The following is a 23,177-nucleotide window of genomic DNA, read 5'->3' on the forward strand; positions in this document are numbered from 1 at the left end:
GGTACGGTATCTTTACCGTACTGTACGGTACGGAAAAATGTTTGAGGGTATGTTATAAAATTACGGTACGGTATTTTAGCCAGGTACGAAGTACGGAAAAACATTCCCTAATGTACCGTACTACCAGCCTTGCACGGTGAGGTTAAAACAGTCGTAAAATCTTTGAAAATATAGACATTTTTTATGTTTTTTTTTCTTTTAAATGTTTAAAACAAGTTAAGCAATATATCTATATATATATTATATTATATATATCATATATATATATATATATATCGTATTTCTAAGCATATTTTAAAACATGGTTGCCATGTTTTTTTATTTATATGTTGAAAAGTTTTTGTTTAACAGGTTTTCTTAGATAAGTTTTTAAAATAGGTTGGGCTATTTATATATGTATATATTTAAATAAAAATTATTATACATTTTTTACTTAGGCTTGGCCAGTTGATTTAAATAAAAACCAATATTTTTTGCTTTCCCAGCATGGTCGATTTCAACAAAAACCAACATACATTTTTTACTTAGGAGTTTCCCAAGGCGAGAGATTAAAGCTTTTTAGTTACTAAGTGAACTATTTCTGATGTACCTTAGGCTAGGTCATGTTAGTACATTTTTTCAAGAATTAATCCAGGTTAGTTAGGCCTATCTTGGGTCATGGCATATGCTTTTTATATGAGTATTTTCTTTTCAGCAACTGCTGGCAAATCATTATATTCGAAATTTGTAGATTATTTTCTGAATTTAGATTAATTTTGTTTATTTAGGAGGAAACTGTTTTAGATTTATTTGTGATTTCCTTAATCTTAATAGGTGATTAATACCTTTCAGTATAAATATTTTTCCTCCGTAGGTCATGTAATGTGAATAAACACTTGAAAATTGGAAATAACGCATATTATTATTGTTATTATTTAGAGGAAAATGGCAAAGACCATTATTATTATTTATTATTATATTAATTATTATTATTATTATTATTATTTTATTATTATTATTATTATTATTATTATTATTATTATGTGAAACTAAGTTATAATTCGTATTTTTTATCTAAAGCCTCTGGACACGATAAACCTCTCTAACACTTCCTTGTTTGCAGGATGTTGCTGTCTGTAACATAGAAACGTCGAAGTGTGTCTCACATCTCAGTACATCGGCTCTGTCGATAAGGTCCACCTGTGACCTTCTGCCTACAGTGCGGCGCTGTGCCCTTGAGTCGTTACAATATCCACTGACTTAATTATGCAGGTAAGGGTTGAATCTATTGTGGGTTTTTCTTTCAGGATGTCAGTGACACGGTGCGCCAATCTTCATTACCAATAAACCCTTGCCTGATATCCTAATTTATTGTTTTCTATATCAGCCATCTTATTCGACTGGGTGGTACTTTTAGTGTGGGGTTCTGGGTTGTATCCTGCCTCCTTAGTAGTCCATCACTTTTCTCATTATGTGCGCTGATGCTAATAGCAAACTCTTTTTCCTAAGACCTGGAGCTACTTCGGTATTTAGTTTTTCCAGGTTCCTTTTCAGGGCTGTTGGGGTCGTGCCTAGTGTTCATATAATTATGGGTATAGTTTCCACTGGCATTATCCTTCTTATTTCTATAATCAGGTCTAGATACTTATCAATTTTTCCCTCTTTCTTTCTCATCTACTCTGGTGTCCCATGGTACTGTAGCATCTGTGGTCTGTTGGCCCTTATCGTCCTATATGTTCTTATTCCATAGTACCAGAGGGTCTTTGTTCAACACTCCCTCAGGTTGGTGTTTGTATCACTTATTATTGTAAGCTAGCTAGCTGGAGTTTCAGTGGAGGGCCTTGCTATGGAATCATGCCTCTTTTAGTACCGGTTCTGTGCAAGTGCCGAACATTCGTTTGCTATTTTGTGTATGGTCTCATTTTCATATTGTACCAACCGCATATAGGTGAGATGTTATTCCCATCTATTATTCTTTGGACATATCTGGTGCTTAGGACCTGATCTTGTGCTGCTGTTAGCATTCCATCTGTTTCCTTTTCGAGTTCTCCCCTCTGTAGCCATTGCCATGTTTCATTGCTGGCCAGGTCTTTAGTCTCATGTACTGTCTGTACATTTTATTGGGCCATTCCTCTGTTCTGTTTGTCATTCTTGTGTCTGTATATTTCTGGGTCTTCGTCAACTGCTGTCAGTCCTTTTTTTGCATGCACTCCTTATCCACTCTTCTTCACTGGTTTGCAGATATTGCCCCAATGCTCTGCTCTCGATGTTGACGCAGTTTTCTATGCATAGTAACTCTCTCCATCCTTCTTTTCGTGTTACATATAGTCAGTCTGTCTGTATTTGCTCTTTGGCATAGTGTTTTTTTGTATTGTAATATTTTTCCTAGTTTTTTGGTCTATGCTGTGGAGTTCTACCTTCGTCCATTCCACTACTCCTGCGCTGTATCTGATTAATGGTACTGCCCATGTGTTATGGCTTACATCATATTTGGTGCGTTGAGTTTTGACTTGAGTATCCCCCTAAGTCTCTGCATATATTCTTTCTTGATCGTTTCCTTCATATCTTAGTGTTTTATATCTTCACCTTCCATTATTCCCAGGTATTTGTAGCCTGTCTCATCTATGTGTTTGTTGTTGTTCCCATCTGGTAGCTTTATCCCTTCAGTCTTTGTTACTTTGCCCTTTTGGATATTGACTAAGGCACATTTTTCTATTCCAAACTCTATCCTGATGTCCCCAGATACAATCCTTTCTGTCTGGATTAGGGTATCTATTTCCTTGAGGCTAATACCACGCAGTTTGATGTTGTCCATGAGCATCAGTGGTTTATTCTGTTGACTTTTTTTTTTTTTTTTTTTTTTTTAGTTGGTACCCAGCATCCATCTTCTATAGTACTTTTGTCATGGGAATCATGGCTACTACGTAGAGTAGTGGGAACAGTAAGTTACCCTTGAAGAAGATACCACTCCTGATATTAACTTCTGCTAGTCTTATTCCAGAGCTTGTAAGTATCGTATTCCAGTTGCACTTTGTATTTTTTAGGAAGCAGATGGTGTTTCCCCATGGCCCATATATTTTTAGGTATTCTATTACCCATGTGTGTTGGTATCATGTCAATGGCTTTCTTATAGTCAATCAATGCCATGCTTAGGTTGGTTTTCCTTCTCTTACTATTGTTCATTACCATTTTCTCTATCAAGAGCTGGTCTTTTGTGTCCCTGCACCTCCTTTTGCAGCCTTTCTGTTGGTGGGGGATGGTGTTTGTATCCTTTAGATAGTTGTATAGGTTTTCACTTATGATACCTGTACCTGTTAGTAACTTCCACATTATTTGTAGGCAGATGCTTCGCTTGTAGTTACTGGTTATATTTCCCTTGCTATAGTCTTTCTGTGCTGAGGATGTTCTCATGGACTTCATCGGGACCGGGGCTTTGCAGTTGGGCATTTTCTTTAGTTGGTGTCTGATTGTGTCAGTCGTGATCTCAGTGAATATTTGTTTTATTCTCCCCGTTTCTTCTGCCTTGACTTCCTGGAGCCATGTTGCATGTTTGTTGTGTGATACTAGATTACTCCATATGTTTTTTCAGTCTCTCTTACTTGGTTTGGCTTCAGGAATTTCTTGGTGGATGTCTTCCACTCCTGGTTGGTTCCGAATAGTTTTCTATGTTGGTATCCCCATACGAGCTGCTGAAAAGCAAGAGCCTGTGCCAGCATAAAGGTGGCTTAATCTTACTACTGGTATCCCTTATTCCTGTTCATGTATTGTTAGATCTTATTATTATTGTTACTATTTTTATCGTTTTTATTAATATTTGTTAGAACTAAGTTAGAATACGTAGTCTTTGATTTCCTAAAGCCTCCGGACACTATAAACCTCTCTAACAATTGCTTGCTTGCAGGATGTTGCTGTTTGCAAAAGAGAGGAATGTCGAAGTCTTCCACCCAAGAAAGGTGACTCATTGGCTCTGACCTTAAGGGACACCTGACCTGCCTACAGTGCAGTGCTGTGCCCTTGAGTCGTTGCCAGGTAAGGGTTGAATCTTTCGTGGGTTTTTCTTTTAGGATGTCAGTGACATGGTCTGCCAATCTTCATGACCAACAAACCCTTGCCTGGTATCCAAATTAATTATTTTTTCCTATGTCAGCTATCCTTTTCGACTGGTGATATTTATAGTGTGGGGTTCATCACTTTTCTCATTATGTGCGCTGATGATAATAGCAAACTCTTCTGCTCAAGTCCTGGAGCTACTTTGGCATCTAGTTTCTCCAAGTTCCTGGAACAAATCTAATGAAAACATCTTTGAAAATAATTGAAGAAGTTCCAAATAAAATCCAAGTGGTCAAGAGACTCATAAAGAAAATATACATAAACCAACATATTCCGACAAAGAAAATGAATAAGGTGAATCTTGTGAATATCCTAATTGACGCATTAGGAAAAAGAATGCCAAAAGCATGCAAACTGTGTAAGGTTTGGTATAGCATAGTCAATCCACAAAACCTAATCAGAAAATGTGCTGCATGCAACATTCCGACCCATCCACAGTGTGCTGAGGTAATACAAGATATGAGAAAAGATACAAGAATTTTTTGTTCAACATGTCTATCATGGATAGACAATGTTATTAAATCAAGATTGAATGTACAAATAGTTGAGGATGAAGAAGAAGAGGAAGAGGAAGAAGAAGAAGAAGAAGAAAAGGAAAACGGAAGAGAAGTAAACAAAAATGAAATGACAGAAAAAAATAAGGAAAACAAAGAACAAGATAAAAGTATGGATGCAGAGATACTCATTGATACTACATATGAGGCAATAAAGCAGCATACCTACGAAGAAATAAATTACGATATGGCAACAGAAAAGCAAATCCCGAAGAGGCTCTACCCAGATCTACACAATGACGGGAAAGAGGAAAAAATAGACAAGAAAGACAAAATCTGCAACCTTTTGAAAAGAGGGAATTGCAGATTTGGAGAAAGATGTTACTACAAACATCCTAAGGTATGTCACAACTATGAAATATATGGTAAATGTGCATACCTAGACGGATATGGGGATGATTGCAGAGATCTGCATCCAAAAATATGCAAAAACCTAAAAGAAGGAAAAGGTTGTAAGTTCGACAAAAAATGCAAATATATGCACCCTGTAGCCATGAATCATAATCAAATAAATAACCAACCAAGTAATAAAATCCAAAATAAGAAAGAAACAAATAAAGAGAGAAATCAAGAATATCAGGTAAAAGAGAAAAGCAAACCACCAATGAGATATGCAGAGATGTCAGCAAAAAATTTCAATGCATCAGCTCCAAAATTCTACTCAAGGGATAATAACTGTATTTATTATGCAAGAGGATATTGCAGAAACGGAGAAAATTGCAGATTCAGACACAAAATGAATAATTATGATGAAGGAAGATCAAATATTATGGAAAAGTTGGATTTTTTAATGTCAAAATTTCTGGAAATGAAAAAAAGAACAACATACCAGAACAGGAAAGAGACATGGGTAAAATCCTTATTACTACCAATATTAAATGAAGGAGAAAAGAAACACGCAAACCATCATAGTGATGAATGCGCAGGGTTTAGTTACGAGTAACTCAAAAAGAAAAATAGAGTACTTAGAAGAACTAACCCAAATTGAAAAGAAAATAGATATAATGAATATAAGTGAAACCTGGTATTCCCAAGAGACTGGGAATGATGATCAAATAAAAGGGTTCCAAACTTATAGATCAGATAGAAAAAATAGGAATCAAGGGGGAACCGCAATATATGGGAAAGACAAAAAACAAGGAAAAATATATGAGAAATATAGTAACTCAGAATGTGAACTAATAGCGGTAGAATTTGAATCTGAAAAATTAATGAACATAGTAATATATAGACCTCCTAATACTAAAGAGTTTGACTTAATAATTGAAAAATTGGATGATATATGTAGAAATCACAAGGACTGGACTATTCTCCTATCTGGTGACTTCAACTTTCCTTTCGTAGAATGGAAAGAACGAATAGGAGATTGTGGATGTACTTATACATATAAAAAAGAGAGTAATAGTAGTGCAGAAGATAAGAGGCAATTGAAAAGCTATTAGATATGCTACTAGAATACAACATTCAACAAATAAATCACCTGCCAACAAGAAAGGAAAATACTTTAGACCTAGTATTTGTGAACGAGGTGAATTATGTTAAAGAAATAATAGTTTATAATGCGAGTATTTCAGACCATAATGTCATAGAATTAACAGTTCATTCCAAAGCAAGTGAAAACAGAGATAAGCAAGAAATGAAAAAGTGGGAAGGATATGGAAAATACAACTTCTACAGTAAAAATATAAAATGGTCAGAAATAAATGAAGAATTAAACAAAGATTGGGATAACATTTTCGTAAGCGATGACATAAGAGTAAATACGGAGATATTATATAAAATATTAGAGAAAATAGTGGATAAATATATACCGAAGAAGAAAAGTAAACATCATTCATGCATACCAAGAGACAGAAGGATCTTGTTCCAGAAAATCAGAAAGTGGAAAAAAGGTCTTGCAAAAGAAAAAAATGCATGGAAAGTTATAGAACTAAAAAGTAAGATAGAAAATGCAGAACAAAAGATTATACAATCAAAAGAAAATGAAAAACGGGAATTGGAAGAAAAAACCCTATTAAATATCAAGCAAAACCCCAAACTATTATACTCATATGCGAAGAAGATGAATAAAAGAAGAATAGAAATAGGCCCTCTGAGAATTGAAGGGAGATTACGAATGAAAAAAAGGAAATTTGCAACATACTGGCAGAACGATATAGAGAATTCACCCCTAGAATAGATAATGAAGATAATGATATAGAAGTAAGGGACGAAAATAGTGAATATTTAGCTGACATAGAAATTAATGAAGCTGATATTGTGCAGGCAATTAATGAAATTAAAAATGGAGCTGCTGCAGGGCCTGATGGAATCCCTGCTATTTTGTTAAAGAAAGTAGTTCATTCTATCGCAAAGCCACTTGCAATATTATTAAGACAAAGTGTAGATACAGGCAAGATTTATGATGAGCACAAATTAGCATATATCAACCCCTACTTTCAAAAGTGGATCAAGACTTGAGGCAAGTAATTATAGGCCTGTGAGTCTAACATCACATATTATGAAAGTGTATGAAAGGGTAATGAAGAAAAATATTATGAAACATTTAATAAAAAATAATTTGTTTAATATAGGACAACACGGTTTTGTACCCGGAAAAAGTACACAAACCCAACTGTTAGTTCACCGTGAGAACATATTCAAAAATATGAAAAGCGGAAATGAAACAGATGTGGTATATCTAGACTTTGCAAAAGCTTTTGACAAAGTAGACCATAATATATTAGCAAAGAAAATTAGAAAACACAATATCGTAGATAAAATAGGAAGATGGTTAAAAGAATTTTTACACAACAGAAAACAGATAGTTATTGCAAACGATGAGAAATCGGATGAAACCAAGGTAATATCCGGTGTGCCACAAGGTACGGTGTTAGCTGCAATACTGTTTGTTATTATGATTGAAGACATAGACAGTAATGTTAAGGATTCGGTAGTGAGTAGTTTCGCTGATGACACAAGAATAAGTAGAGAAATTACTTGTGATGAAGATAGGAACGCTCTACAAAGAGACCTTAACAAAGTATATGATTGGGCAGAGGAAAATAGGATGGTATTTAACTCTGATAAATTTGAATCAATAAATTATGGAGACAGAGAAGGAAAGCTATATGCATATAGGGGACCTAATAATGAGACAATCACAAATAAGGAAGCAGTTAAAGACCTTGGTGTGATGATGAATAGGAACATGTTATGCAATGATCAAATAGCAATTCTTTTGGCAAAATGTAAAGCAAAAATGGGAATGTTGTTACGGCACTTCAAAACAAGAAAAGCTGAACACATGATTATGCTTTATAAAACATATGTTCGTAGTCCACTTGAATATTGCAATATGATATGGTACCCACACTATCAAAAGGATATTGCACAAATAGAGAGTGTACAAAGGTCCTTTACAGCTAGAATAGAAGAAGTTAAGGACCTTGACTACTGGGAAAGACTACAATCATTAAAATTATATAGTCTAGAAAGGAGAAGAGAACGCTACATGATAATTCAGGCATGGAAACAGATAGAAGGAATAACAGAAAATATCATGGAACTAAAAATATCAGAAAGAGCAAGCAGAGGTAGATTAATAGTGCCAAAAACAATACCAGGAAAAATAAGGAAAGCACACAGGACATTAATCCACTACACACCAGCATCGATAATGCAGCGTCTATTCAATGCGTTGCCAGCTCATCTGAGGAATATATCAGGAGTGAGCGTAGATGTGTTTAAGAATAAGCTCGACAAATATCTAAACTGCATCCCAGACCATCCAAGATTGGAAGATGCAAAATATACCGGAAGATGTACTAGCAACTCTCTGGTAGACATTAGAGGTGCCTCACACTGAGGGACCTGGGGCAACCCGAACGAACTGTAAGGTCTGTAAGGTCTGTAAGGTAAGGGCTGTTGGGATCTTGGCTACTGTTCCTATAATTATGGGTAGTATAGTTTCCACTGGCATTATCATTCCTATTTCTATTTTCAGGTCTTGATACTTATCAGTTTTTGCTCCTCACTTAAATATCTTTCATAATGTCTTTGTTGTCTTCCCACCTGGCTGTGTAACTGGTTTCATTTCAACATCCTACTCGTATGGAAATCTGGCTTTCACATTTGTTTGGTGACTTGTGTTCCTTGGCTTTTTGGTTCTTGAAGGGCCTCACTCACCCGGACTAGCTATGGAAAGGGGAATTGAGGCGTTGTTGTTTACTCATACGGTTAAGGAGAAACTTCTATAAAAATAGCATTGAAATTCATATATACTTCTTGTTGCAAGTCTAAATAGTCTAAAAATGTGGCTTTGTATGTCATTGTTATTTAGTAAACTTTGACATTGAGAATTTGAAATATTTGAGGCTTTGCATGACAGAAAGGGTCGTACAGTATTTCTAGGGTTTTTGAATTACAGTACATTTGAGCTTCAGGATTGTCCTGTCAAAATAATGCCTTATAATTATGAAGGTTTGTTTGTTAAATAGTAAATTATGGTAGTTTTTATTATGAGTTACTTTTGTGGAAATTAGATTGAAAACTTTTATCATTTCTGTTGAGATGGCCCATATTAGTGCAAGGTTTCCACTTATGTAGGTCTGCACATTATTTGGAAACCTCTATTGTCAAAGACCGCATAAGGCATCTGTTTTTGCAGTGGGCTGTCCACTGTCCCCATGCTTTCTGAATAGTGCGTATTTTGTGCACTAGTTCAGCATCACCAATCTATTATCCATCTTTCAAGACCCTATTACTCTCTCTAGAGGATTCATTGCAAATTCAATAGAATTTACAGTTACTTCCTTGAATGCCCAGATTTTAGGTGACAAAAATTAAATGTATTAGATACAAGTAATTTAAAGAAATCGCCAGTCTTCAGCCTTTTCCAGTCTGCGTCATTTTAGAAGTTTGTCAAATTTTGAAGACTTGAGATTTCTGATTCGTTAGGTAAATGTAACTCCTTTTATTTTATGAGGGTCACAGCCTTTTTCTTGGCTAACCCTGTGTGTCAAGAATTAGTAATACTGGAGGCTGGTTAAAATCGCTTCTAAAACAGTATGCTTTAACATAGTTACAATTTGTCTTCAACAGACTGTATAGCCATGTTTTGGTGTTGCTTTTTTGCTATAAAAACCGCTGTGTTTTTGTTCTTAAATAGCCACAAAACCCACTGGCATTTGTGATAATCCAGATGTTTTCACTTCTTGGGCATACGAGTAACATACTTTGTCATTCACTTCTTTTGCTGCATTTCCCAACTATAGCATACTCTCTTTCACAAAGCAGTTTATACTTCCTCCAGATAGGCCCTACTGTTTTTCATCCTTCTCATATCCCATTTCCTCTGGTTTCTGCAGGGTCACTGGGTGGGTTCTTGTTCCTTTGGTCTGCATTGGCTGTTTAGTTAGTTTCGTTTGTTGCTGCAGCAATATTCTTGCAGCTCATCCTGTGTTGGGGGCTGTTCTCTCTACTGTCATGCAAATCAACAACATTCTTTTTATTTACATTCACATCATAATTAGCACCCTTTTCCAAAAGGTACTTGACGTCTTGACTGTTGTCTTGTCGGGTTTGGGGTTTTGTTAAAAGTGGAAGTGACGTGTGTTCCAATGATCTTAAAATGCTGATAATATTGACCTGTACAATATACATACGTACATGTAAAGTATTGTAACTTGAATGTGAACATTCCTGGCGGCTGGTATTCTTGCAGGAATCAGTTAGGTACTTGTGGTACCTTTTCAATCAATTAAGAGAAATGTAATTGTGGAAAGGAGTCCAAAATTGTCTCAATATTTTATTATTAATCTGCCTGACGTTTTATTTGATTCACTTCAGAATCTTATATCTAGTTAGTCTTACGAAATGGAGCCACTTTCAATATTTCATTCAGAATTATGTAAGTGAATAGTAAAATAAAGGTTTTAGTGGTAATTTTTAGTGTTCCTCAGGATAGTGCTCTTTGATCTATGTATTGATTTTTGGATTTGCTAGTGTCATACTTTTCATGCCATGAAAGTAAGATAGTACAGTGTACAGATAGTGCCACTTTTCTTGCAGTTTGTATTTACTAGTGTCATACTTTTCAGACCATGAAATTAAGAGTACAGTGTGGAGATAGTGTCACTCTTATTACATTTTGTATTTACTAGTGTCATACTTTTCAGGCCATGAAAATAAGATACTAGTACATTATGCACATAGTGCCATTTTTATTGCACTTTGCAATTGCAGTATATCACCTTAATGCATGTTGGAGTGTGTAGCAGTCTGGACATGACATACATCTGAAGTTCATCTTGGATCTGCATTTGTCCTATTATTAATCTGTGATTACATTTGTGATTTTGGCTTCATGTTGTGAAATAAGACACCCCTCCCCTTTGTAAGCTCGTTTGCGAATTAGGCTTCGTATTGTGAAGTAGACTCCCCTTCTTTTTGTAAGTACGTTTTTTTGAATTAGGTTTCATGTTGTAAAGTAAATAGACCCCCTTAGTAAGCTTGTTTGTGAATTAGGCTTCATATTCTGAAATTAACACCCCGCTTGGGAGCACAGTTGTTAATTAGGCTTCATGTTGTGGAATACACCCCCTTGTCACCTTGTTCCACTTTGTTTGGTTTTATGTACAGCCTCCATGGTGATAGTTCCCTCTCTGGTGGCTATTCTAGATGTGCATGAGGCTAGGTTAGCTACAGCAGGCTTTCAGTGCCATGTTTCAGATGTCTCCATCTAATTGATATATTGACCCACAGCCGTTTTTTTCCTGTATGTCTTTTTAGTTTCATATTTGATTTTATTATGGTGTATAATCTAGATGTTGAGACACCCGTCTTAGAGAACTTTGCCCATTAGTGGAAAGGATAGGCCTTGATACTTTGCCTGCGAATGGGAATTAGTGGTAAGGTTAGCTAGTTGGAATTAAATAGGAAGGTTAGGCCATGATATGTTGGCTAATCACATTGCTGCCAAGGTTGCTGATGCCTGAACATCCCCAAATGCCATTTTGAATGGCCTGTAGTACTCATGTGATCAAATTGATTGAGTCCCCATCTGGTAATTGGTCAGCAACCAAGCCTCAAGGCATCTGTAACTTAGCAGCAGCAGTTTATAATTAAAAAAGAGAAAAACCTCAAACTTTATACTATTATTTAAGTTATATTTTGTTTGACAGCAAAACTTAATTCAGCCAGTGAGCTAACTATAACCTAAGCATAAATATACATAGTAAAAATGATCAGTCCTATCTTTTTCCTAAGCAATCCTATTGTAAATATTTTTTTTTTACAATACTTATTTTCCACACACAAATATTAAACCTATGTTCTTCCGTTTCTGTAGATCTGTTGGCTTTCAAAGCCACCTTAACCTAACCATCATAATAGAACTAAGCAATTTATTTTTTTTCTTTACTCTAACAGTGTTTATTTACAGAAACCATGAAAGGTCCTTAGATCCAAGAGCGTAAAGTCCAAATGTCCTCTACACTGTTATACACAAAATGCAAACGTACGAGTAGTATAATGTATTTGTTTGAATTAGGAAATGTCTTCTGATAACATCATCACAATAGAACCCACTGATCACGTTTTATAATGAACAGACATTTGCACTGTCTGTTTTTACAGGTATAAAGGTCATTTCCCTTAGAGTAGGTGCTCAAATTTCAATTATAATGAAGAGAGTATTACATTTCAAAATCATTTCCTATTTCATGAAACCACCTAGAACAGGGGTTTTCAACCTGGGGTATGGGGGGCATGCACTCCCCTTGGGTCTCAAATGAATGTAGTACATGCCGACCTTCGATATGTTTTAGCAGAAACTGCTCCCTGGCCATGAAAAACAGTGTCGGCCATTTCAGTAACTCCCTTTGCAGCTGATGTAATAATAATGTATTTTGTTTTGGCAGCTCAGTACCGCAACCTTTAAAATTTTGTGTAGCCAGAGGTAAATAATTATAACAAATTGCCTTTAATCTTTTTTATGGAATTCTTTAAGTTTACAATATTATTGGTTATGTCTGGAGAGTTATGTACTTATTTCCCCTCCATACAGTACTTGCAAATATACACAATGGTTTGTTTTTCTTAGTTGGTTTTGTTTTCCACATTATACATAGTGAAGGGGGTATGTTACTGACATTACAGATGCCCCAAAGGGCACACATTACAAATGCCCCAAAAGGGTACAAGGGAGAGAAAAAGGTTGAAAACCACTGATCTAGTAGAGGCTGAAATTCGTGCTTTGCATTCCTTCTCCAAGGCAAATTGGAGAAGGTGTGGTGTCAAAATGACCAATCAATCGCTAGTCATAATAAGAAAGAAATATTTTTGTTGTCGCAAATACAAACTCATTATCAATATCTACTGCGTCCAAATAGGTTTAGGCAATGCCCTCATAGTTTTCCTTCAGAGCAAACTGTTTTAGATGGCAATGCCAAAGCTAAGTATTTTAACACTAGTACATTTAAATTATTTTATTACAGTTGAATTATTCACCAACACTAAGTTCATGCCTATTGACATTCTCTCTCTCTCTCTCTCTCTCTCTCTCTCTCTCTCTCTCTCTCTCTCTCTCTCTCTCTCTCTCTCAATTCACATCTTGTTCAGGAATTCATGTCATTGCCTGCATAATTCTTATTTTTATTTATTTATTTATTTTTTACACCTTATATTATGGCCATTAACCTTTCTGGTGATTTCTGCCAAGTTCAGCTTTTATTTATGTGCTTTCCAGTAAATATTAAAGTAAATTTCCATATATCAGAAGAATCCAGATCTTTGAATATCATACATCTCTTTGCCTGCAATATCTCTTTGCCTGCAGTCTTATTTATGTATTTCTCAATAATCAGGCACCAGGAGAGAACTTCAGTGAGGAAGGAAGGGCAGCTACAAGAATAATGAGAGGGAAGGGAAATGAGAAATTGTGGATGAATGGACTCAGGAAGACAAAAGCACTTGGAGATATCTTAGAACTATTCTGAGCTGTTAAATAGAGAAGCCCAAGTAAATTCTGTTTTGCACCAGCTATGACAGTGGAGGAACCGACGCTAATTTGTTTTAATTTTAATTTTTTTAAAATAAATATTGTGTTTCTTTGTAAATCCTGATCAATCTTGTGCTCTTTCAGAACAAACCCTAATATCAAGGTAAGCAAAAAGGTAAAAAGAGTGAGTGGATGTTTTAGAATTACATAGCCTGTTGTAAGTGCTGGTGTAAGTCAGGCCTGGCGTAATTATTTACAGATTTCCTGGTTGGTGACAGATTTCCTTCCCTGACTTTGTTCCTTGTGAATTCTGCCCTGAAGTCTTGAATTCCTATACGTATGTAATGCCCTACACTTAATGATGCAGACTTTGTTGTGAAACATTCTCTCGTCTGTTACCAAGTCAGATTGTTTTGCTCTTTGCAGCCTTTGTCCACACTGGTTGTAGTTTCTTGTAAGTTAGGTTAAGTATATAATTCAGTTCCTTGCTTTCTTACATTGTTGTAGGCATTGAAGCTTACTTGTTCCTTGTATTTGAATTCTTTTTCTGTTTTCATATCATTGAATATCGATGTTTGCTGTAAGACTAAAGTACTATAGCTTTGTTTTTCTAAGAGAAAGTTTTCATGCTGTGATATTGTAATTTTTTTTAATAGTAGAAGACTTTGACACTTTTGGGGTGACTTGACAGTGTTAGTCTCCTTGGATTTTGGTAGCTAGGTTAACTTTCCTGTAGACCATGAAAAGTACGGTTTTCTGTAGGCCATTGACCCAGGGCCTTCATATTGTTGTTGATTGGCAAAATCGTTGTGTGTTTTCCATCCATTATAAAATTGTTGGGCCTTGAACTATCCTTCTCATGGACTTGAAAGTTAGAAGTAGTGCGCCACAACTTAGGCAAGTGCAGTGTAGGCACTAGCCACTGTACACTTGAGTATCATACCTCGTTTCGCCTGTGGTCTGGTGGCTGTAGGTAGATTTTACGTGTGTAAAATAACCATCCATATCTGGTTTTATCGAATTGTCTGTAATTCCTTAACAATTCATGTAACTGCAGGTCTTTGTGTAAACAAGTTTAATGAACACTTGTAGTTCAAGTGTTCTCTGCTCATGGTTTGAGAAGGCAACAGAGTAGAGGTGCCTTCAGATGGATTGATAAGATTATAGAGGTTCTGATTTCATGTGGAAGGTGAGTTTACCACTCCTGTGGTCAAAGGGTGTAACGGTCAGCTCCACCTTCCACTGGTCGTCCTTCTCTGCAGAAACTAGGTTCATATTCTAGAACCAGATGGTTGTTCTGTAACTGCTCTCAGCTAGAGTTTGGAACTTTTAACTTCTTTTTGGGGAGCTGGCCTAACCTTTACCTTGTTTTCTGATGCTGGACCTCCTTTATTCATTGTTGGCCCTTATGACATGTTCTTGTAATACCATTTCTTTGACTTACACTTTTGTGGTAGGTTTTGGGTTCCCTTGGTTTTGCCCACTTCGTCTCTGGTCTAGTAGGCCAGACCTTCAGTGTGTACCATATCAAGAAGTACGTCCCCCTTCACATGGAACCACCTTGACGTGGTGAGGGGCCTCTTGAACCCCAGTGTGTTATCCTGAGATGGCATAATTTCTGGCAAGGACTAAGCAGAGGGTTGGTCCATTCCAGTCCTTCCAAGCATCTTCATTTCAAATTATACCAATGGTGACTTTCATACTCTTGATTGCAACATCAGTGTTGAAGATTGAATCACTTAATGCTTCTCATCCTCCTGATTAGTTAATTACTATCCTTCTCAGGGATGTTTGAGCTTTACAAAACTTTGAGACTTCTACTTTTACTCTGTTAGAGAATTAAAGGAGCTGTCTTTGACCTTGTTATCTTTGAATTGACTTTGTACATTCCCTCTGAAGACCTTTTTTGTCAAGTTACCCAAATAATCTCAAATTTGAACCTTCTGTCATAATCACCGGGTGACTGCCAGGTAAGACTTCTATTGTTTCACCTGTTGCATTGATGGTATTCCTTTTTTAAAAGTGTGGCAAAACTCAAGGGGTCCTCTTGCACCAGTTTTTTCGGGTCTGGTCATCTATAGAGGTCATGAGGTGATTGGACTGGGTACCAAGACCTGATATATGTTGAAATGGGGTTCTTTGGTAGAGAGAGAAGAATGCAATGCCTTCTGGTATAAAGAGAACAATGCACTGGTAGAGAGAAATTTAGCACTATCTACATTACTGAGGTAAATAAATGTAATCTGTTTAAAATACATAAAAGTATTAGGTATATTGAAAAGGCCGGATGGTGCCAGGTAAGAGTAAGAAGCAATAGTGAACAGCACGAAGTAAAATTAATTAAGTGACAGAGGCCATTTTGAAGGTATGGTAAGAGTCTGTGCCACTTTTTTAAGTGCCAATGTAATGGTTGGACCACCAAATTTAAGGTGTAAATGACCCCCATTGGATGGTCAATGTTGAGTTTCCAAAGAAGAAGCAAAAACAAATATTGTTGTCATACCTGAAAATTGGTTAGTTGACGAGAGTAAGTGACAAATATTGGTCTGATTCAATGAATTCATAGATACATCACTAAAAATATGTAAAGGTATTGTAACGTCACAGGTATTAGTCTGTTTCAATGACGTCAGTTAAGTCAAGGTAAGCAAGGACATTGTGACGTCAGGTATTACGCTTAATAACATAGTTCTGTCACGAAGTGTGCTGTGACGTCACAAGCTGTATTCGAAGATAAGATTACGTCATGGTAAGTAAGGTGACTCGGGTACTGTGACTTCATAGTTTTGACGTGACCAGAAAGACTTTACTAAGGTTGTATGCGTTAGGTACTCGACGCCAGATGAAACCTTTTCATGACGTCTAAGGAATGTTAAGTGACTCGGTTACGTGTCAAGATTACAGGCATTAGGTATTGTGACGTTATGGTTATGACTTGGTACAGATAAGGCATCCTTTTCAAATTACGTCATAGATGACTTAAGCATTGTAGACCAGTTGTATAAAACTAAGAAATAAAAACCAGTATATAATCGGACATTCTTTTAATTAAACCCATGAAAATAAATTCATATAATAGGTTAGATTACTAATGATAGTTTTTATAAATGTTTTTCTGCCAACTGCAGTGCCCCGGGGGTTTGTGGGGAGAGCTCCCTCAGCTGGAGGTTATGAAACCAGTCGGTTACCAACTTTGAAGTCTACCCAAAAAAGGGCTTATTATAATAAGTTTTCTAAACTGACGGCTGGCCAGTTGGGAAGAAGTCTCGTAGATACTTCCTTCATGCTTTCCAAGATGTCTGCCAGTTTTCTATGTCAATAGGGGATATATGTTAGACCCCCAAATGTCAAAGGATGACGTTAAGTACAGTTCAGCCTAAGGTGGACGTGGCAAGGCTTTACACCAAGACAAGCCGAGACTTAAGTTCTCTCTCGTGGCTGTGGTTTCGTACTTAGGCAAATGTTTGGTTGACCTGTAGTTTCTTGTGAAACATGACGTGAAAAACCCGTAGCCTTAAACCGCCAGAATTTCGTCCATAATAATAATATGAAATTATTAGCAAGGTTTACACTTGACAATTTACTTGAATAGCTAATTCTGTATAGAGCCATGTTTCACCAAATCTTTCCATTTACCAGGCGAAGAGCCTTCATTAAGTACAGTTAAATTTTTCACCGGAGAGAGAGAGAGAGAGACCCCAGCTTACTGATTAGTGATGAATGCAGACAGCCTTTTAACATTTTCTGTTGCTCCTCTGACTCACCGAAATAACGTTGATTGGACATAGAGAAGCAATTGCCCGGCCTCTATTTTCAGATTTTTTAAAATCTGCCATTATTTCATTGATGGGTTTTCTTTTTGGCAATTCGAGTTCAATCAATTTTTTTTCTATAATTGGTTGTCCAGTAAAATGTGCCTTTTCACTGTTTGATAGATTCTTTTAGTATATTTTCAGATTTCCTTCAAAATGGAACGAAATAATAGATCAAGTTAAAACAGAATCCCAGTGCTAATTGCTTTCTTTCAGTCCGTAACAATCTTAGTATAGAAATGTTTCTCAAGATGAATTTATACTTGATTCACTGAAGTATAATTGAACGTTGATTTGAGATAGAAACCTACTAATAAGTAGAGATAGCCATTATTATCATTATTATTAAATGACACTTATGCATGAAAAGTAGCTTTGAAAGGACCATCAGTTTGCTTAGCAAGTTTCAATAGGACACAAAGACAATTTTACCGAAAAAGAAGTACTATGAGAAGAAAAAAAAATACAAATGATCATGAGAAATCAATAAACACATAATCATATCATAAGTATGCTAAAAAAAGGATATAGTTCACAGCAATATGGAAAAAGTCAATGGTGTTTACAGTAGTACACCTTTTCCTGAAGCCATGATCACCGGTATTGATAATGAATGATTAATACTATTATCATTATTAGTAACGCTGGATTCCCTGTCCACAAATTCTGACATGCTTCTCTTGCATCACTTTCTATACTATCATACATCATTAACAACTTCCACCTTGGTTTCTTACAGACCCAGTTGTGTTAATAAAGTGTATAACTTGTATTAACTTTCAGACTTCTCACATAATAGTTTTATAGCAAACATTTGCCCCACACATCGTTCTCCACAGTGTTCTTCCTTCTTCGAAGCCTTTTATCATTCATGTCTTACTCTTTGTGTCAGTTTGTTCGTAAGATATCAAAAATTGAGCTAGGGACCCCCTGTTAGATTGTGATTAAGTTGGCCAAGGCATGGGGCGGGGAAGTGATACTAATGGAGGGATAAAGATGCTGTGCTCGTTATTAAAAAAACTATACTGTTTAACTTTAAGATTTGCTAAAGAAGTGTCTTTAGTAGTTCCATATTTTGGTTGGATCCCTTGAGAGACGGTCATTTTTAGTTTTTTCTTGTTTTAATGATTAGTGCTCTCATTCAGAACTACATAATAACTCTTTATTACCATGAGATTCGTAGTTGATACTTATTACAAGGTTTTTATTTAAATGTCGTACACAATTGAAACTCACTTTATTTCATTTTTGGTAAAGAAAAACTGATTGCCCATTCATATACAAATCATCAGTTCATTTGAAGCAAAGCGAGCGCTTTAAACAATATGGACTTGATTCTGAAAACAATGGAGCACAATCTGGCAATTCTTAGAATTGCCAGATATATTTGTGTACTTGAAAACAATATTATTGCCATATGCATAATATATTTGAATACTAAAGGCGAAAGAATAAATCATCATCGAACGATCTCATTATTTCCAGTGTCGAGTAGCTACATCTCGTAACGTGATGGCCTCTACAAAATCATTTTAATTAAATGTATGATATTTAGTTTACGAAGCCTCTTCATTCTAAGGTTTGTTTCAACTAAATTGCTGTTCATCATGCTAAACTCTAACTTCCCTTTTGTCGAGAAGAAGTTCCGCGAGAGTAACAGAGCTGTTTTCATAACTGGATGACATTCATCACGTAACTTCATTTCTCTTGGTTTCTGCTCTGCTTGTTAATCTGGAGTTTAGCTAAACAGGTCTGGGCTGGACGTGATGCCAGCATCTCTCTGCTTGTGTGTGGGTGTGTGTGTGTATATATATATATATATATATAGATATATATATATATATTATATATATATCATATATTTATATATGTGTGTGTGTGTGTGTGTGTGGGTGTGTGTTGTATGTATACTTTCTCCATCAACCACTGTATTCCAAAGAGTTCTCCCTTGGAAAACATGAGCATGTAGAGCGCAAATGACGGCTCCGGGTGAAAGTTTGGGGCACTTACAGATTGGCGGGCCGACTCGACCGCCGACCGAAATCGGCGGAAGAACACCAAAACCAATATGGCGGCGATACCAAAACAACAACAAACAAAGTAGGGAGCGACTACATATCCGTGACGATCAATTTATGTGTGCTGTCAGTAAGGCCGTGGCAGAACGGCGCTTCGCGCCTTATCTGCATATTTAAAGATTCTTGGCAGGCACGGCATGTTCTGGCAAGAGGTAATGTTGCGCTGCGCGCGCTAACCACAGGGGTTACAGTAAGGCTACTTACCGTGGCGGGAGCAACTGGCCCGGTAAAGTGTAAACAACCCAAAAGTTTTTAAATTTTTGAATGCCTATTTTCCCCCAATAAGCCGTTTAGCCAGAATGGTTCGGACTGCAGAGGCAAAAATAAGACAGCAATCTCCCACGCCCATTCTCTTAGTGCTGGGTCAAGGACGTATATTCTCTGTGCACATATTTGTTCCATTCCCCCCCCCCCACCCTCTCTCTCTCTCTCTCTGTTATATATATATATATATATATATATATATATATATATATATATATATATATATATATATATATATATATATAAAATAAGTGAATACCACAGGAAAATGATAGTCAGAAATCCAAGCGCTTTCGTCTTTACTAAGACATTGTCAAGGAACGAATGAAATATAATTGGAGAGAAAGTTATCAGGTAAACAACAAGATCAAAAATACCAGATGGTCAATTGTCAAAAGGGTAAAAGTTAATAGAGATAATCCAGGATTATCTGATATCACACGGTCACAAACCTAAACATAGATTTAACTCAGAAACTACAAAGTATCCGTACAGTCAAAAACATGTAAAAACTGAATATATTAATAATGTTGCTTATATTTATCTACAACTTTTTACATTATGAAGGCATCAAGTTTAAATAAACCAAGACTTAAATTTAGAACATTTCCATTATATGACTTGATGAAACAAGATTCAATGATATTCCTCTTAACTGTGTCGACTCTGCAGAAAGAAGGAACTCTTCCTTCGAGTATGCTCTGTCCCTTGATGAAGACTTCTAATAGAAGATCTCTGTCAAAGCGGGCAAATAGTCGGATCTAGACCTATTCAGCAGTGTCATCCTTCGGTCATCGTTGGAATAAATCTAGAAGACCACTCTGCAGAAGGAAAATCCGAGTATGCTTCTGTCCCCTTGATGAAAGACTTCTAAATTAAATTCTCTGTCAAAAGCGGGCAAATAGTCGGATATCTAGACCTATTCTAGATGTCTTCCTTCTGGTCAACAGTTTGGAATAATCTAGAAGACCAGCTCTGAGAAGAAGGAAATCTTCCTTCGAGTATGCTCTGTCCCTTGAAAGACTTCTAAATTAAAGTTCTCTGTCAAAGGGGGCCAAATATCGGATACTACCTATTCTAGCAGATGTTTCCTGGTCAATCGGTTGGAATAATCTAGAAGACCGGCTCTGCAGAAAGAAGGAACTCTTCCTTCGAGTATGCTCTGTCCCTTGATGAAGACTTCTAATAGAGGATCTCTGTCAAAGCGGGCAAACAGTCGGATATCTAGACCTATTCTAGCAGATGTCTTCCTTCTGGAATACTCTAGAAGACCGGCTCTGCAGAAAGAGGGAACTCTTCCTTCGAGTATGCTCTGTCCCTTGATGAAGACTTTTAATAGAAGATCTCTGTCAAAGCGGGTTGGTAGTCGATATCTAGACCTATTCTAGCAGATTGTCTTCTTCTGGTCAATCAGTTGGATAATCTAGAAGACCGGCTCTGCAGAAAGAAGGAACTCTTCCTCGAGTAATACTCTGTCCCTTGATGAAGACTTCTAATAGAGGATCTCTGTCAAGCGGGCAAACAGTCGAATATCTAGACATATTCTAGCAGATCTTCCTTCTGGCAATAGTGGAATAACTAGAAGACCGGCTTCTGCATCAATCAGTTGGAATAATCTAGAAGACCGGCTCTGCAGAAAGAACGAAATCATCCTTCGAGTATGCTCTGTCCCTTGATGAAGACTTCTAATAGAAGTTCTCTGTCAAAGTGGGCAAATAGTCGGATATCTAGACCTATTCTAGCAGATGTCTTCCTACTGGTCAATCAGTTGGAATAATCTAGGAACTCCGGCCTCTGCCAGAAAGAAGGAAACTCTTCCTTCGAGGGTATGCCTCTGTCCCCGCCTTGATGAAAAGACTTCCAATAGAGAATCTCTGTGAAAGCGGGCAAACAGTCGGATATCTAGACCTATTCTAGCAGATGTCTTCCTTCTGGTCAATCAGTTGGAATAATCTGGAAGACCGGCTCTGCAGAAAGGGGGAAATCTTCCTTCGAGTATGCTCTGTCCCTTGATGAAGACTTCTAATAGAAGTTCTCTGTCAAAGCGGATAGTCGGATATCTAGACCTATTCTAGCAGATGTCTTCCTTCTGGTAAATCAGTTGGAATAATCTAGAAGGCCGGCTCTGCAGAAAGAAGGAAATCTTCCTTCGAGTATGCACTGTCCCTTGATGAAGACTGCTAATATAAGTTCTCTGTTAAAGCGGGCAAATAGTCGGATATCTAGACCTATTCTAGCAGATGTCTTCCTTCTGGTCAATCAGTTGGAATAATCGAGAAGACCGGCTCTGCAGAAAGAAGGAAATCTTCCTTCGAGTATGCTCTGTCCCTTGATGAAGACTTTTAATAGAAGTTCTCTGTCAAAGCAGGCAAATAGTCGGATATCTAGACCTATTCTAGCAGATGTCTTACTTCTGGTCAATCAGTTGGAATAATCTAGAAGGCCGGCTCTGCAGAAAGAAGGAAATCTTCCTTCGAGTATGCTCTGTCCCTTGATGAAGACTTCTAATAGAAGTTCTCTGTCAAAGCAGGCAAATAGTCAGATATCTAGACCTATTCTAGCAGGTGTCTTCCTTCTGGTCAATCAGTTGGAATAATTATTAGGGCTTGTGCCTTGTATGATAAGGCGCCCTATGAGGTAATGTTAGACTTGCGATAATCTTACGCTAAGTCGGTTGGTATTGCACTTCCATCTTCAATGGAGTGTTTTGGGGTTTGTAGATCACTTTACGAAGTCGGATTATCTTCTTGTTTATTGACGTGATGTGTTTTAAACTCATGGTGAGGAGTTCTTGTAGAAAACACGAAAGTATAAAAATAAATATATATTCTTCTGAAGGTTTACATGCTGAAGATCAGATATGATTGTACAAGTCTTCTAATAACGATAGCTTGATCGCTTCTGCCAATGATGATGGCTACTTTTGTTCTCTCTACATGATAAAGCTTAGGTAAAGAGATACAGGTCTTCTAATGACGATAGCTAACACTGTTCTGCTCCGTTCTACATCTCTGTTACAAGTTATGAAGGAAGCAGATAGTAGCTCGAACATATGAACATACTATCAGATGACATAGTTACATACGAACACACAATCAAATGAGACACGCTACAGATCACGTAGGCCGCTTGAGCTATAGGTCACAGTGTTTGTCTCAAGCAGGAAGCTTGGACTAAAGTTTATAAACAATTGAATGACTACAGGTGACGGCATGTTATCTTAGCCTACTTTTATTGTATACGTCATCTTTAGCGTCTCTAGTCTGATCACATTCCTGCAAGCAATCTGGTTGACCTCTTTAGTTTTAGACTTTTATATATATGGACTAACATTCCATATTTTTATTATGTAAACACTTACATCAGCTCGGTCAGCTACCAAAACCAACTACTGAATATT

At 36.7% G+C, this 23,177-nt stretch overlaps 2 long non-coding RNA genes across 2 annotated transcripts in view; both read left to right on the forward strand.

The window, feature by feature from the left end:
• The window catches only part of LOC135202239 (uncharacterized), a 148,484-nt gene that overhangs the window by 90,420 nt on the left and 34,887 nt on the right, over positions 1 to 23,177 (forward strand). The window lies entirely within an intron of this gene.
• On the forward strand, positions 1,155 to 13,710 carry LOC135202240 (uncharacterized). The gene is made up of 3 exons (XR_010311696.1): positions 1,155 to 1,251; positions 3,881 to 4,008; positions 13,490 to 13,710. It is a non-coding gene; the product is annotated as an uncharacterized LOC135202240 (long non-coding RNA).

This window comes from Macrobrachium nipponense, chromosome 30, assembly GCF_015104395.2.
Source record: "Macrobrachium nipponense isolate FS-2020 chromosome 30, ASM1510439v2, whole genome shotgun sequence".
NCBI lineage: Eukaryota > Metazoa > Arthropoda > Malacostraca > Decapoda > Palaemonidae > Macrobrachium > Macrobrachium nipponense.